The sequence below is a fragment of the Henckelia pumila genome, chromosome 2 (genome assembly GCF_033568475.1).
Source record: "Henckelia pumila isolate YLH828 chromosome 2, ASM3356847v2, whole genome shotgun sequence".
NCBI lineage: Eukaryota > Viridiplantae > Streptophyta > Magnoliopsida > Lamiales > Gesneriaceae > Henckelia > Henckelia pumila.
The window spans coordinates 7,677,141-7,689,945 of NC_133121.1; positions in this window are offsets into that span (position 1 = coordinate 7,677,141).

Genomic DNA, 12,805 nt, shown 5'->3' on the forward strand with positions numbered 1-12,805 from the left:
GTATAAAATCATAAAATCTAATTTCATTGTATTCTCTCAGTCACCGGTCGTCTCTTAATTTCGTCAGTTAATTTTATTTTCTTGTATCAATTTTTTCTTAATTCTCAATCTTTAGTTTATATTCTCTTGAAAATTTGTCAAGACTTCAAATCTATTGGAAAATAGGTACGTAATTCAATGTATTGATTAATATTCTAAATATGACTTTTTTAAAAAAAATTCTACACAATTTTCTTTTTTAAAATAGATTTTTTTATCTTTTTTTATATAATTTTTAGTCTTGCATGTTGAAAAAATATGAGGAGATGTTTTTACATTTTTTTGAGAATTTTTTTCTTTCTTTGCACGTAGGGATGTCAATGGGTCGGGTCTAAACCTGACCCCGCATTGAACCCGGCCTAGCGGGGCGGGTTTACACCCGGCCAAGCGGGTCCAGATGCGGGTCCGAGGCGGGTCACGGATTTTGCCGGACCTGCCCCCCCAAAAAATATATATATTAAATATAAATATAAATTATATATGTATATATATTAATAATATATAATTATATTATTTATATTACGTAATCAATACTTTATTCCTAATTTGAGTTTATAATATTTTTGGATTTAAATAATTTAATATATTATGATTTTTTTAATATGAAAATATATTATTATGATTTTTTCTTAGTTTATTAATTATTATGTAAATTAAAAAGATATATTTTAACTTGTAAAAATATTTTTTTATCTTAAATATTATTAATATAAATTTGAAAAATAAATTTAATAGTGATTTGTTAATTTTTTAACTTATTTAACATTTTTATTTAATATAATTTAAATTATATTTAATTTGGCGGGTCTAACCCGAATTGGACTCGCCGAGTCCACAGGGCAAGACGGGTAGGGTCCACGGGGAGGTGGGGCGGGTCATGGGTTTGCCCAAACCCGCCCCGAACCCGCCCCGTTGTCATCCCTATTTGCACGTATTATACCTTGAAACTCGAAAGTAATATTCAATGGAGCATTGAATTTGAATTATGATTTTCCATGATTAAAAACTTGACAATTGTTTTATGTCATTTATTTTTTAAAGATTTGAAATTTTGGTTTGTGTTTTTTATTTGAAAAATAACTTTTTATGATTTCATGTCGCAGTGAACAAAAAATATTCTAATCATTATATATTTTTATATCAACTTATATTTTTGGATGTTATTGTATTCATAATTTGTTAAATTTGATTTTTTCAACATATATATATATATATATATTATGTAATGTAATGTAAGAGAATGATCGAGATGCAAAGCAGAATGCAATCGACGTTTGGCTTCCAATCCCTTCTGCGAGAACTGCAAAATGGTGGTACTCTACTTTCCACAATATCACAGCTATAGTTGGAGCTGGAGTTCATGGCCTCCCTTACGCCATGTCCAAACTAGGATGGTATGTAAGCATACTGTATTCCCTTCAAAATACCAAAGTGAACTTGATTATGAATATAATTTTAATCCCATCCTTAGAACTGCATGTACCGAGAACAAGAAAGTGTTTAATTTCCTCATATCCCATTGGTTTTTTCAGGGGTCCTGGAATAACTGTGCTGGTCTTATCTTGGATTGTCACTCTGTACTTAGGGATGTAAATGAGACGAACAGTTCGCGAACTGTTCGGGTCTCGGCTCGTTAAAAGCTCGTTCGGGCTCGTTTAATGAGGCTCGTTAAGGCAAACGAACGAAGCTCGAGCTTTACAATATTCAGCTTGTTAGCTCGTGAACATGCTCGTTAACAGGCTCGTTAACAAGCTCGTAAGTCATCTCTTAGACGAAAAAATAATAGTATTGATATTTAATTTATAAATTTACTCTTTAATTATGAAAAATATTGAAAAATCTATAAAAATTAATTTATTAGAATAAAATTACAAATTTTAATAATAATATTATATTTTTTTAAATATATAATTTAGTTTTTAATTAATTTAATGAATATTTAAATTTATAATTTAAATATATTAAGCTCGTTTAGGCTCGATAAAAGCTCGAATAAGCTCGTGAGCCATGAATATATTCGTTAAATAAGCTCGGGCTCGGCTCGTTTATAAATGAACCGAGCTTGAACATTCAAAAGCTCGGCTCGGCTCAGCTCGTTTACATCCCTATCTGTACTCTTTATGGAAAATGGTAGAAATGCATGAAACGGATAGAGGGGAACGTTTTGACAGGTATCATGAGCTTGGATAGCAGGCTTTTGGTAAAAAATAACGAGGTCTTTGAATCGTCATTCACATGCAGTTATTTGTCCAAGTTGGAGTAGACTTAGTATATATGGTTACAGGAAGTCAATCCCTCAAGAAAGTCCACGAATTACTCTGCCACCAACCTTGAAAGAATATCAAGCTTTCCTATTTTATCATGATCTTCGCCTCAGCTCTCTTCCTACTCTCCCAACTCCCCAGTTTCAACTCAATCTCTGGCATATCTTTGGCAGCAGCTGTCATGTCCGTTAGGTACGTTCTTATTTCTTGCTTAGTAATTTGATGGAATTTAATGTTAGATTTTCATGAATTTTAACTCAATCTATTTTTGCATTTAATAACAAATGTGTTACCTTGTGAAGTTATTCTATGCCTATTTTTTTCTTTTTTTGAGGATTAAAACTATGCCTATTTATTCACTTCAAAATTTCAAATGGCTAGGCGTCAACATAATTTATAAGGCAAACAAATAATATATAAAAAAGTATACAAATAATAAATAAAAAAATTAAAATAAATAAAAAAATAGATGGCTGAGAATTTTATTCATCAGTGTTTGTCACCATCCATTACATCGTAGACGTCAAAATCCTGTACGTAGGATTTTTTCCCCCTGTCTCCTTAAAGAAATTAGTGAATTTCTTTGGTTAGTATATATAGGGTTTTGAATATTTGATCTTGCTTCAAAAAAAAAAATATTAATCTCATTTTTTTAATTGTTTTTTCTACCTTTTATAGTACATGAAGATATGATGTTATGCAACTTCTTAAACAGGGCTGATCAAATATAATGAAAACCCGCCCAAACCGACCAAATTGAACCGCACCACACCGCTATGTTCAATTTTATAATCAAAACCGCCGTTGAAAAAAAAAAGAGCAGAATGCACCGCATAATATGGTTTGGTGGCAATTTTAGTAGAAAACCGCACCGGCCGCACAACATAAATAAATAAATACTTTTAAAATTATTTATGATAGATTAATATGATCATGTATATCGTTTATATAATTTGTTTTAAATTCAATAGAGTGATTAAATTAAACAATACAATGTCTATATCTAATTATAATATTATAATGATTATAGTTCTATCGAAATTTATGTACAAAAACACACTATATAATATATCATATGTTGGGTTGTGAAACACAAGCAATCTTGATTTTGATGTTAACAAAACTTGTTATTGTGTTTTTAATATATTTCATCAAGTGTTGTAGTTAGTAGATCAAAGATGGAAGGTTTGAGCTGGAAATCAAAGTTCATCAAGCTGGCGCAGTTCAGTAAATCAATCATATCTCATAGCTCGGTAATCCAAATGAATTGAGGCCAAAACGGTTGGAAAGCTTACTCCAATATCTACAAGTCATATCTCAGGCCAGATGAGTTAATTCGGACGTTATCAAGGTGCAAAAGTGGTCGCAACATCGAGCTGGATGCGAATCGGATCAAAGCTACAGCAACCAGATCAAACAGACCAGATCTGGTATTTTAGCCATAACTTACAGCTCGCTTATCCAAACGGGATGATTCTGTATGCGTTACAAATCTAAGACAATTATCTACAAATCATCTTCAATAAGCTCAATCTGAATCGGAGTGTAAGAAGCAGATAAAGCATGATGAAGTTTTGAGATCTGCACAGAAATTCTGCATAACAAAATTTCTGACATAGCTTAGTATTTCGAGTATATCTTTCACATACAAACTCGAAATCAAGAGATTCTTGATTCCGTGGAAAGCCAAGACAAAGGGCTACAACTTTTATGTTCATCACCTTGCCCAAAAATCAGTGAATCAAGAGCTATAAGCAAGTGAAAAGATCAGATCGAATCATGAACGAAGCAGATCAATTGGAATGATGCAGATCAACTAAGAGACTAGATCAACTATGAACCAGAGCATATCAAAGCTCGACCAGATCAAAGTTGGACCAGACCAGATCAAAGCTTGACCATACCAGATGAGTTTGACCAGATTGAATCGGTCAAACCAGTCCGATGAACAGTAAAATCAGCTCAACTTCAGAAAATGGACAGCAACTCAAATATGACCGTTGCAACTTCAGAAAGTGTCCAGAAATATCTCAAACGGTCATATTATTGAATCTAACGTTCAAATAATTCTTGGAGCTTATAAATACAACACTTTGAAGATCAAACACAAGCTTTTGATGGGGATTAAAAGTATGGGCAGATTATAGAAGAAAAATAAGCTAGAATGAGAGCAAGCCCAAGGTGTGAGGAAGAAGATGAAAAGATGAGCTTTCAACGTTAAATCCTCAACACCAAACCCACTTTATAGAACACTCTTCCATGTTCAATATCTTTGTATATGAGTTGAAGAGAGCTCACTCACACACATACAAGAGGCATGCTTTGAAAGATTAGTTGAGTGAAAGTCTTAGCACAAAGACATTAAACATTGTGTTTGTAGTCTTGGCATAAGAGACGTTAAACAATATGCGGATTGTGAGATTGAGGCCTACGATCGAGAGTGACTAGGAGTTCTTGTTTAGACATTGGATAAGTCCTAAATTGGATTGGATTTGTACAAATGAGTTTGTATAAATCAAAATCTTCTAGTGGATCCTTCCGAGGTGGAAGAAGGGGTGACGTAGGAGATTGAGCTCCGAACATCCATAAACAAATTCGTGTCTATTTGTTTATCGCATTTACATTATTATTGCCACTGTTTTTAGAAAGCATCGTTGAAGCATTTTAAGTGTTCTTCATAGATCAAAATATTACACACAAAGTGTTTGATAAAATGTTTCAACCAAACTGTTTTTATTATTTCAACTTGCATTCTTTCAAATGATTTATAAAATGTTTATTCGGTTTCTACGAAGGATTATTTCGAGTGTATTCCGCTTGGTTTGAAAACCAAACTCGATATAATTCATCGATGCTCGGTTTATTTTTTAACATTTCAAGAACGAGCTATTGTAGCTCTAAAATATTTTTAAGTATGTATTCACCCCCCCTCTACACACGTATTTCGATCCTAACAATTGGTATCAGAGCGGTTGTTCTTGAAATAGCATTTTGAAACTGATTTTATCTTCAAAATTTCGTTTTTGAGATTTTTTAACACATATATGCATAGTTGATAATTTTTGACAGCTTGCAGCGACTTTGGGAAAAATGGCGTAACTCCTTGCTCGAGTGTCCAAACGACAAACCGCTTTTTGATTTGCAAACTAGACTCGTAGAGGATCGCAGCGGTATAAAATTTGAAGCCTGTTCATGCGCGAAAAAATGCAGTTTATTCGTTGAAGACAGACCATGTGCGCTGCGGCAGAAACTGGAAATGGACATAGAGTTGGTGTTTTTGTCAAAAAGCTCAAAGATGTTGCACTCATCAATAGAAGGGACAAAGAAGCTCAAATTTCAGTCACACATCATCAAGAAAACTTGGTACACTCATTCTAAATTAGCTTTAGAAGAGCTTTTGAGTTTGATTGTCATCTTGATATTCTACTTGTGCTAGCATGTCTCTTGAATTAAGAATGTCTAGTCATTTCCCTTACAATTGTGGTTGTGCTTAGTGACTAAAGGGACGCTTAAATGCTTCATGAATATTTCAGTTGGCATATCAATCTTGATTTTGTGATGCTTGCTAGTTTGAGTTAATTTGCTTCGATTTGATGAAGCTTGCTAATTGTCAACTTGCTTATTTGTTGTGCATTGCATATTTTTTTTAAAATATCGTTTAGTTATCCCTCTACTTTTATCAATTTTAAAGTTTCAAAAATATAGGGGGAGAGCTAATTATAATCTTAAGGGGGAGAATTTTTTTTGCTTAAAATACACCTTTTTGATTCACACAAAAAAGGAGAGAAATATGTTAGATAAAAATAATGTTCGTATTTTTATCCAAGTTTTGTGATCATCAAAAAGAGGGAGATTGTTGGGTTGTGAAACACAAGCAATCTTGATTTTGATGTTAACAAAACTTGTTATTGTGTTTCTAATATATTTCATCAAGTGTTGTAGTTAGTAGATCAAAGATGGAATGTTTGAGCTGGAAATCAAAGTTCATCAAGCTGGCGCAGTTCAGTAAATCAATCATATCTCATAGCTCGGTAATCCAAATGAATTGAGGCCAAAACGGTTGGAAAGATTACTCCAATATCTACAAGTCATATCTCAGGACAGATGAGTTAATTCGGACGTTATCAAGGTGCAAAAGTGGTCGCAACATCGAGCTGGATGCGAATCGGATCAAAGCTACAGCAACCAGATCAAACAGACCAGATCTGGTATTTTAGCCATAACATACAGCTCGCTTATCCAAACGGGATGATTCTGTATGCGTTACGAAGCTAAGACAATGATCTACAAATCATCTTCAAGAAGCTCAATCTGAATCGGAGTGTAAGAAGCAGATAAAGCATGATGAAGTTTTGAGATCTGCACAGAAATTCTGCATAACAGAATTTCTGACATAGCTTAGTATTTCGAGTATATCTTTCACATACAAACTCGAAATCAAGCGATTCTTGATTCCGTGGAAAGCCAAGACAAAGGGCTACAACTTTTATGTTCATCACCTTGCCCAGAAATCAGTGAATCAAGAGCTATAAGCAATTGAAAAGATCATATCGAATCATGAATGAAGCAGATCAATTGGAATGATGCAGATCAACTAAGAGACTAGATCAACTATGAACCAGAGCATATCAAAGCTTGACCAGATCAAAGTTGGACCAGACCAGATCAAAGCTTGACCATACCAGATGAGTTTGACCAAATTGAATCGATCAAACCAGTCCTATGAACAGTAAAATCAGCTTAACTTCAGAAAATGGACAGCAACTCAAATATGACCGTTGCAACTTCAGAAAGTGTCCAGAAACATCTCAAACGGTCATATTATTGAATCTAACGTTCAAATAATTCTTGGAGCTTATAAATACAACACTTTGAAGATCAAACACAAGTTTTTTATGGGGATTAAAAGCATGGGCAGATTATAGAAGAAAAATAAGCTAGAATGAGAGCAAGCCCAAGGTGTGAGGAAGAAGATGAAAAGATGAGCTTTCAACGTTAAATCCTCTACACCAAACTCACTTTATAGAACACTCTTCCATGTTCAATATCTTTGAAGAGAGCTCACTCACACACATACGAGAGGCATGCTTTGAAAGATTAGTTGAGTGAATGTCTTAGCACAAAGACATTAAATATTGTGTTTGTAGTCTTGGCATAAGAGACGTTAAACAATATGCGGATTATGAGATTGAGGCCTACGATCGAGAGTGACTAGGAGTTCTTGTTTAGGCATTGGATAAGTCCTAAATTGGATTGGATTTGTACAAATGAGTTTGTATAAATCAAAGTCTTCTAGTGGATCCTTCCGAGATGGAAGAAGGGGTGACGTAGGAGATTGAGCTCCGAACATCCATAAACAAATTCGTGTCTATTTGTTTATCGCATTTACATTATTATTGCCACTGTTTTTAGAAAGCATCGTTGAAGCATTTTAAGTGTTCTTCATAGACCAAAATATTACACACAAAGTGTTTGATAAAATGTTTCAACCAAACTGTTTTTATTATTTCAACTTGCATTCTTTCAAATGATTTATAAAATGTTTATTCGGTTTCTACGAAGGATTATTTCGAGTGTATTCCGCTTGATTTGAAAATCAAACTCGATATAATTCATCGATGCTCGGTTTATTTTTTAACATTTCAAGAACTAGCTATTGTAGCTCTAAAATATTTTTAAGTGTGTATTCACCTCCCCTCTACACACGTATTTCGATCCTAACATCATATGATTAAAAATTAACTTTATTTCATACAATATGTTATCCCCAAATTAAATCATGCACATTTAGGGATGTTCTAAACAAAAAAATCATCCTTTGTAAAATATTTCTATAGGTTTAAAATAAATATTTAACCTAATTAATTAACTATTGTATAAAATCATAAAATCTAATTTCATTGTATTCTCTCAATCACCGGTCGTCTCTTAATTTCGTCAGTTAATTTTATTCTCTTGTCTCAATTTTTTCTTAATTCTCAATCTTTATTTTATATTCTCTTGTAAAATTTGTCAAGACTTCAAATCTATTGGAAAATAGGTACGTAATTCAATGATTGATTAATATTCTAAATATTACTTTTTTAAAAAAAAATTCTCCACAATTTTCTTTTTAAAATAGTTTTTTCTTTTGCCTTTTTTATATAATTTTTAGTCTTGCATGTTGAAAAAATATGAGGAGATTTTTTTACATTTTTTAGAGAATTTTTTTCTTTCTTTGCATGTAGGGATGACAATGGGTCGGGTTCCGCATTGAACTCGGCTTGGCGGGGCGGTTTTACACCCGAACAAGCGGGTCTAGATGCGGGTTCGGGGCGGGTCCCGGGTTTGGCCGGACCCTCCCCGCCAAAAAATATATATATTAAATATAAATATAAATTATATATGTATATATATTAATAATATATAATTATATTATTAATATTACATAATCAATACTTTATTCCTAACTTGAGTTTATAATATATTTGGATTTAAAAAATATTTAATATATTATGATATTTTTAATATGAAAATATATTATTATGATTTTTTCTTAGTTTATTAATTATTATGTAAATTAAAATGATATATTTTAACTTGTAAAAACATTTTTTTATCTTAAATATTATAAATATAAGTTTAAAAAATAAATTTATACCTTGAAACTCGAAAGTAATATTCAATGGAGCATTGAATTTGAATTATGATTTTCCATGATTAAAAACTTGACTATTGTTTTATGTCATTTATTTTTTAAAGATTTGGAATTTCGATTTGTGTTTTTTATTTGAAAAAAAAAATTTTATGATTTCATGCCGCAGTGAACAAAAAATATTCTAATCATTAAATATTTTTATATCAACTTATATTATGTAATGTAATGTAGGAGAATGATCGAGATGAAAAGCAGAAGGCAATCGACGTTTGGCTTCCAATCCCTTCTGCGAGAACTGCAAAATGGTGGTACTCTGCTTTCCACAATATCACAGCTATAGTTGGAGCTGGAGTTCTTGGCCTCCCTTATGCCATGTCCGAACTAGGATGGTATGTAAGCATATTGTATTCTCTTAAAAATACCAAAGTGAACTTGATTATGAATCTAATTTTAATCCCATCCTAAGAACTGCATGTACCGAGAACAAGAAAGCATTTAATTTCCTCATATCCCTTTGGTTTTTTCAAGGGTCCTGGAATAATTGTGCTGGTCTTATCTTGGATTGTCACTCTGTACTCTTTATGGCAAATGGTAGAAATGCATGAAACGGATAGCGGGGAATGTTTTGACAGGTATCATGAGCTTGGACAGCAGACTTTTGGTATAAAAAAAAAAACGAGGCCTTTGGATCGTCATTCCCATGCAGTCAGTTGTCCAAGTTGGAGAAGACATAGTATATATGGTTACAGGAGGTCAATCCCTCAATAAAGTCCACGAATTACTCTACCACCAACCTTGCAAGAATATCAAGCTTTCCTATTTTATCATAATCTTCGCCTCAGCTCACTTCCTACTCTCCCAACTCTCCAGTTTCAACTCAATCTCTGGCATATCTTTGGCAGCAGTTGTCATGTTCGTTAGGCACGTTCTTATTTCTTGCTTAGTAATTTGATGGAATTTAATGTTAGATTTTCAGGAATTTTAACTCAATCTGTTTTTGCATTTAATAAAAAATGTGTTACATTGTGAACTTATTCTATGCCTATTTTTTTCTTTTTTTGAGGATTAAAACTATGCCTATTTATTCACTTCAAAATTTCAAATGGCTAGGCGTCAACATAATATATACGACAAACAAATAATATATAAAAAAGTATACAAATAATAAATAAATAAAATTAAAATAAATAAAAAAATCGATGGCTGAGAATTTTATTCATCAGTGTTGTCACCATCCATTACATCGTACACAATCAAAATCGTGTACGTAGGGTTTTTTCTCGCTGTCTCCTTAAGGAAATTAGTGAATTTCTTTGGTAAGTTAGTATACATAGGGTTTTGAATATTTAATCTTGCTTCAAAAAAAAATTTGATCTCATTTGTTTTAATTGTTTTTTCTACATTTTCTATGTCATGAAGATATGATGCTATGTTATTTCTTAAATAGGGCTGATCAAATATAATGAAAACCCGACTAAACCGACCGAATTGAACCGCACCACACCGGTATGTTCAATTTTATGACCAAAACCGCGGTTGAAAAAAAAAGAGCAGACTTCACCGCATAATATGGTTTGGTGGCAATTTTAGTAGAAAACCGCACCGGCCGCACCGCATAAATAAATAAATACTTTTAAAATTATTTATGATATATTAATATGATCATGTATATCGTTTATTTAATTTGTTTTAAATTCAATAGAGTAATTCAATTAAACAAGACAATGTTTATATCTAATTATAATATTATAATAATTATAGTTCTATCAAAATTTTTGTACAAAAACACACTATATAATATATCATAGGATTAAAAATTAACTTTATTTCATCAAATATGTTATCCCCAAATTAAATCATGCACATTTAGGGAAGTTCTAAACAAAAAACTTTGTAAAATATTTCTATAGGTTTAAAATAAATAATTAACTTAATTAATTAACTATTGTATAAAATCATAAAATCTAATTTCATTGTATTCTCTCAGTCACCGGTCGTCTCTTAATTTAGTCAGTTAATTTTATTCCCTTGTCTCAATTTTTTCTTAATTCTCAATCTTTAGTTTATATTCTCTTGTAAAATTTGTCAAGACTTCAAACTATTGGAAAATAGGTAAGTAATTCAATGTATTGATTAATATTCTAAATCTGACTTTTTTAAAAAAAAAATTCTCCACAAATTTTATTTTTTTTAGCCTTTTTTATATAATTCTTAGTCTTACATGTTGAAAAAATATGAGGAGATTTTTTTACATTTTTTTGAGAATTTTTTTCTTTCCTTGCACGTAGGGATGGCAATGGGTCGGGTCTAAACCCGACACCGCATTGAACTCGGCCTGGAGGTGCGGGTTTACACCCGGCCAAACGGGTCCAGATGCGGGTCCGGGGCGGGTCCCATTTGGCCGGACCCGTCCCGCCAAAAAATATATATATTAAATATAAATATAAATTATATATGTATATATATTAATAATATATAATTATATTATTTATATTACGTAATCAATACTTTATTCCTAATTTGAGTTTATAATATTTTTGGATTTAAATTATTTTAATATATTATGATATTTTTAATATGAAAATATATTATTATGATTTTATCTTAGTTTATTAATTATTATGTAAATTAAAATGATATATTTAACTTGTAAAAACATTTTTTATCTTAAATATTATTAATATAAATTTGAAAAATAAATTTAATAATGATTTATTAATTTTTTAACTTATTTAAAATTTTTATTTAATATAATTTAAATTATATTTAATTTGGTCGGTCTAACCCGGATTGGACCCGTCGAATCCAAGGGAGGGGGGCGGGTCTCGGGTTTTCCCAAACCCGCCCCGAACCCGCCCCGTTGCCATCCCTATTTGCACGTATTATACTTTGAAACTCGAAAGTAATTTCAATGGAGCATTGAATTTGAATTATTTTTCATGATTAAAAACTTGACTATTGTTTTATGTCATTTATTTTTTAAAGATTTGGAATTTCGATTTGTGTTTTTTATTTGAAAAACAACTTTTTATGATTTCATGCCGCAGTGAACAAAAAATATTCTAATCATTAAATATTTTTATATCAACTTATATTTTTTGATGTTATTGTATTCATAATTTGGTAAATTTTATTTCTTACAGACACACACACACATATATATATATATTATGTAATGTAATGTAGGAGAATGATCGAGATGCAAAGCAGAAGGCAATCGATGTTTGTCTTCCAATCCCTTTTGCGAGAACTGCAAAATGGTGGTACTCTGCTTTCCAAAATATCACAGCTATAGTTGGAGCTGGAGTTCTTGGCCTCCCTTACGCCATGTCCGAACTAGGATGGTATGTAAGCATATTGTATTCCCTTCAAAATACCAAAGTGAACTTGATTATGAATCTAATTTTAATCTCATCCTTAGAACTGCATGTACCGAGAACAAGAAAGCGTTAAATTTCCTCATATCCCTTTTGTTTTTTCAGGGGTCCTGGAATAATTGTGCTAGTCTTATCTTGGATTGTCACTCTGTACTCTTTATGGAAAATGGTAGAAATGCATGAAACGGATACGGGGAACGTTTTGACATGTATCATGAGCTTGGACAGCAGGTTTTTGGTTAAAAACGAGGCCTTTGGATCATCATTCCCATGCAGTTAGTTGTCCAAGTTGGAGTAGACATAGTATATATGGTTACAAGAGGTCAATCCCTCAAGAAAGTCCACGAATTACTCTGCCACCAACCTTGCAAGAATATCAAGCTTTCCTATTTTATCATGATCTTCGCCTCAGCTCACTTCCTACTCTCCCAAATCCCCAGTTTCAGCTCAATCTCTGGCATATCTTTGGCAGCAGCTGTCATGTCCGT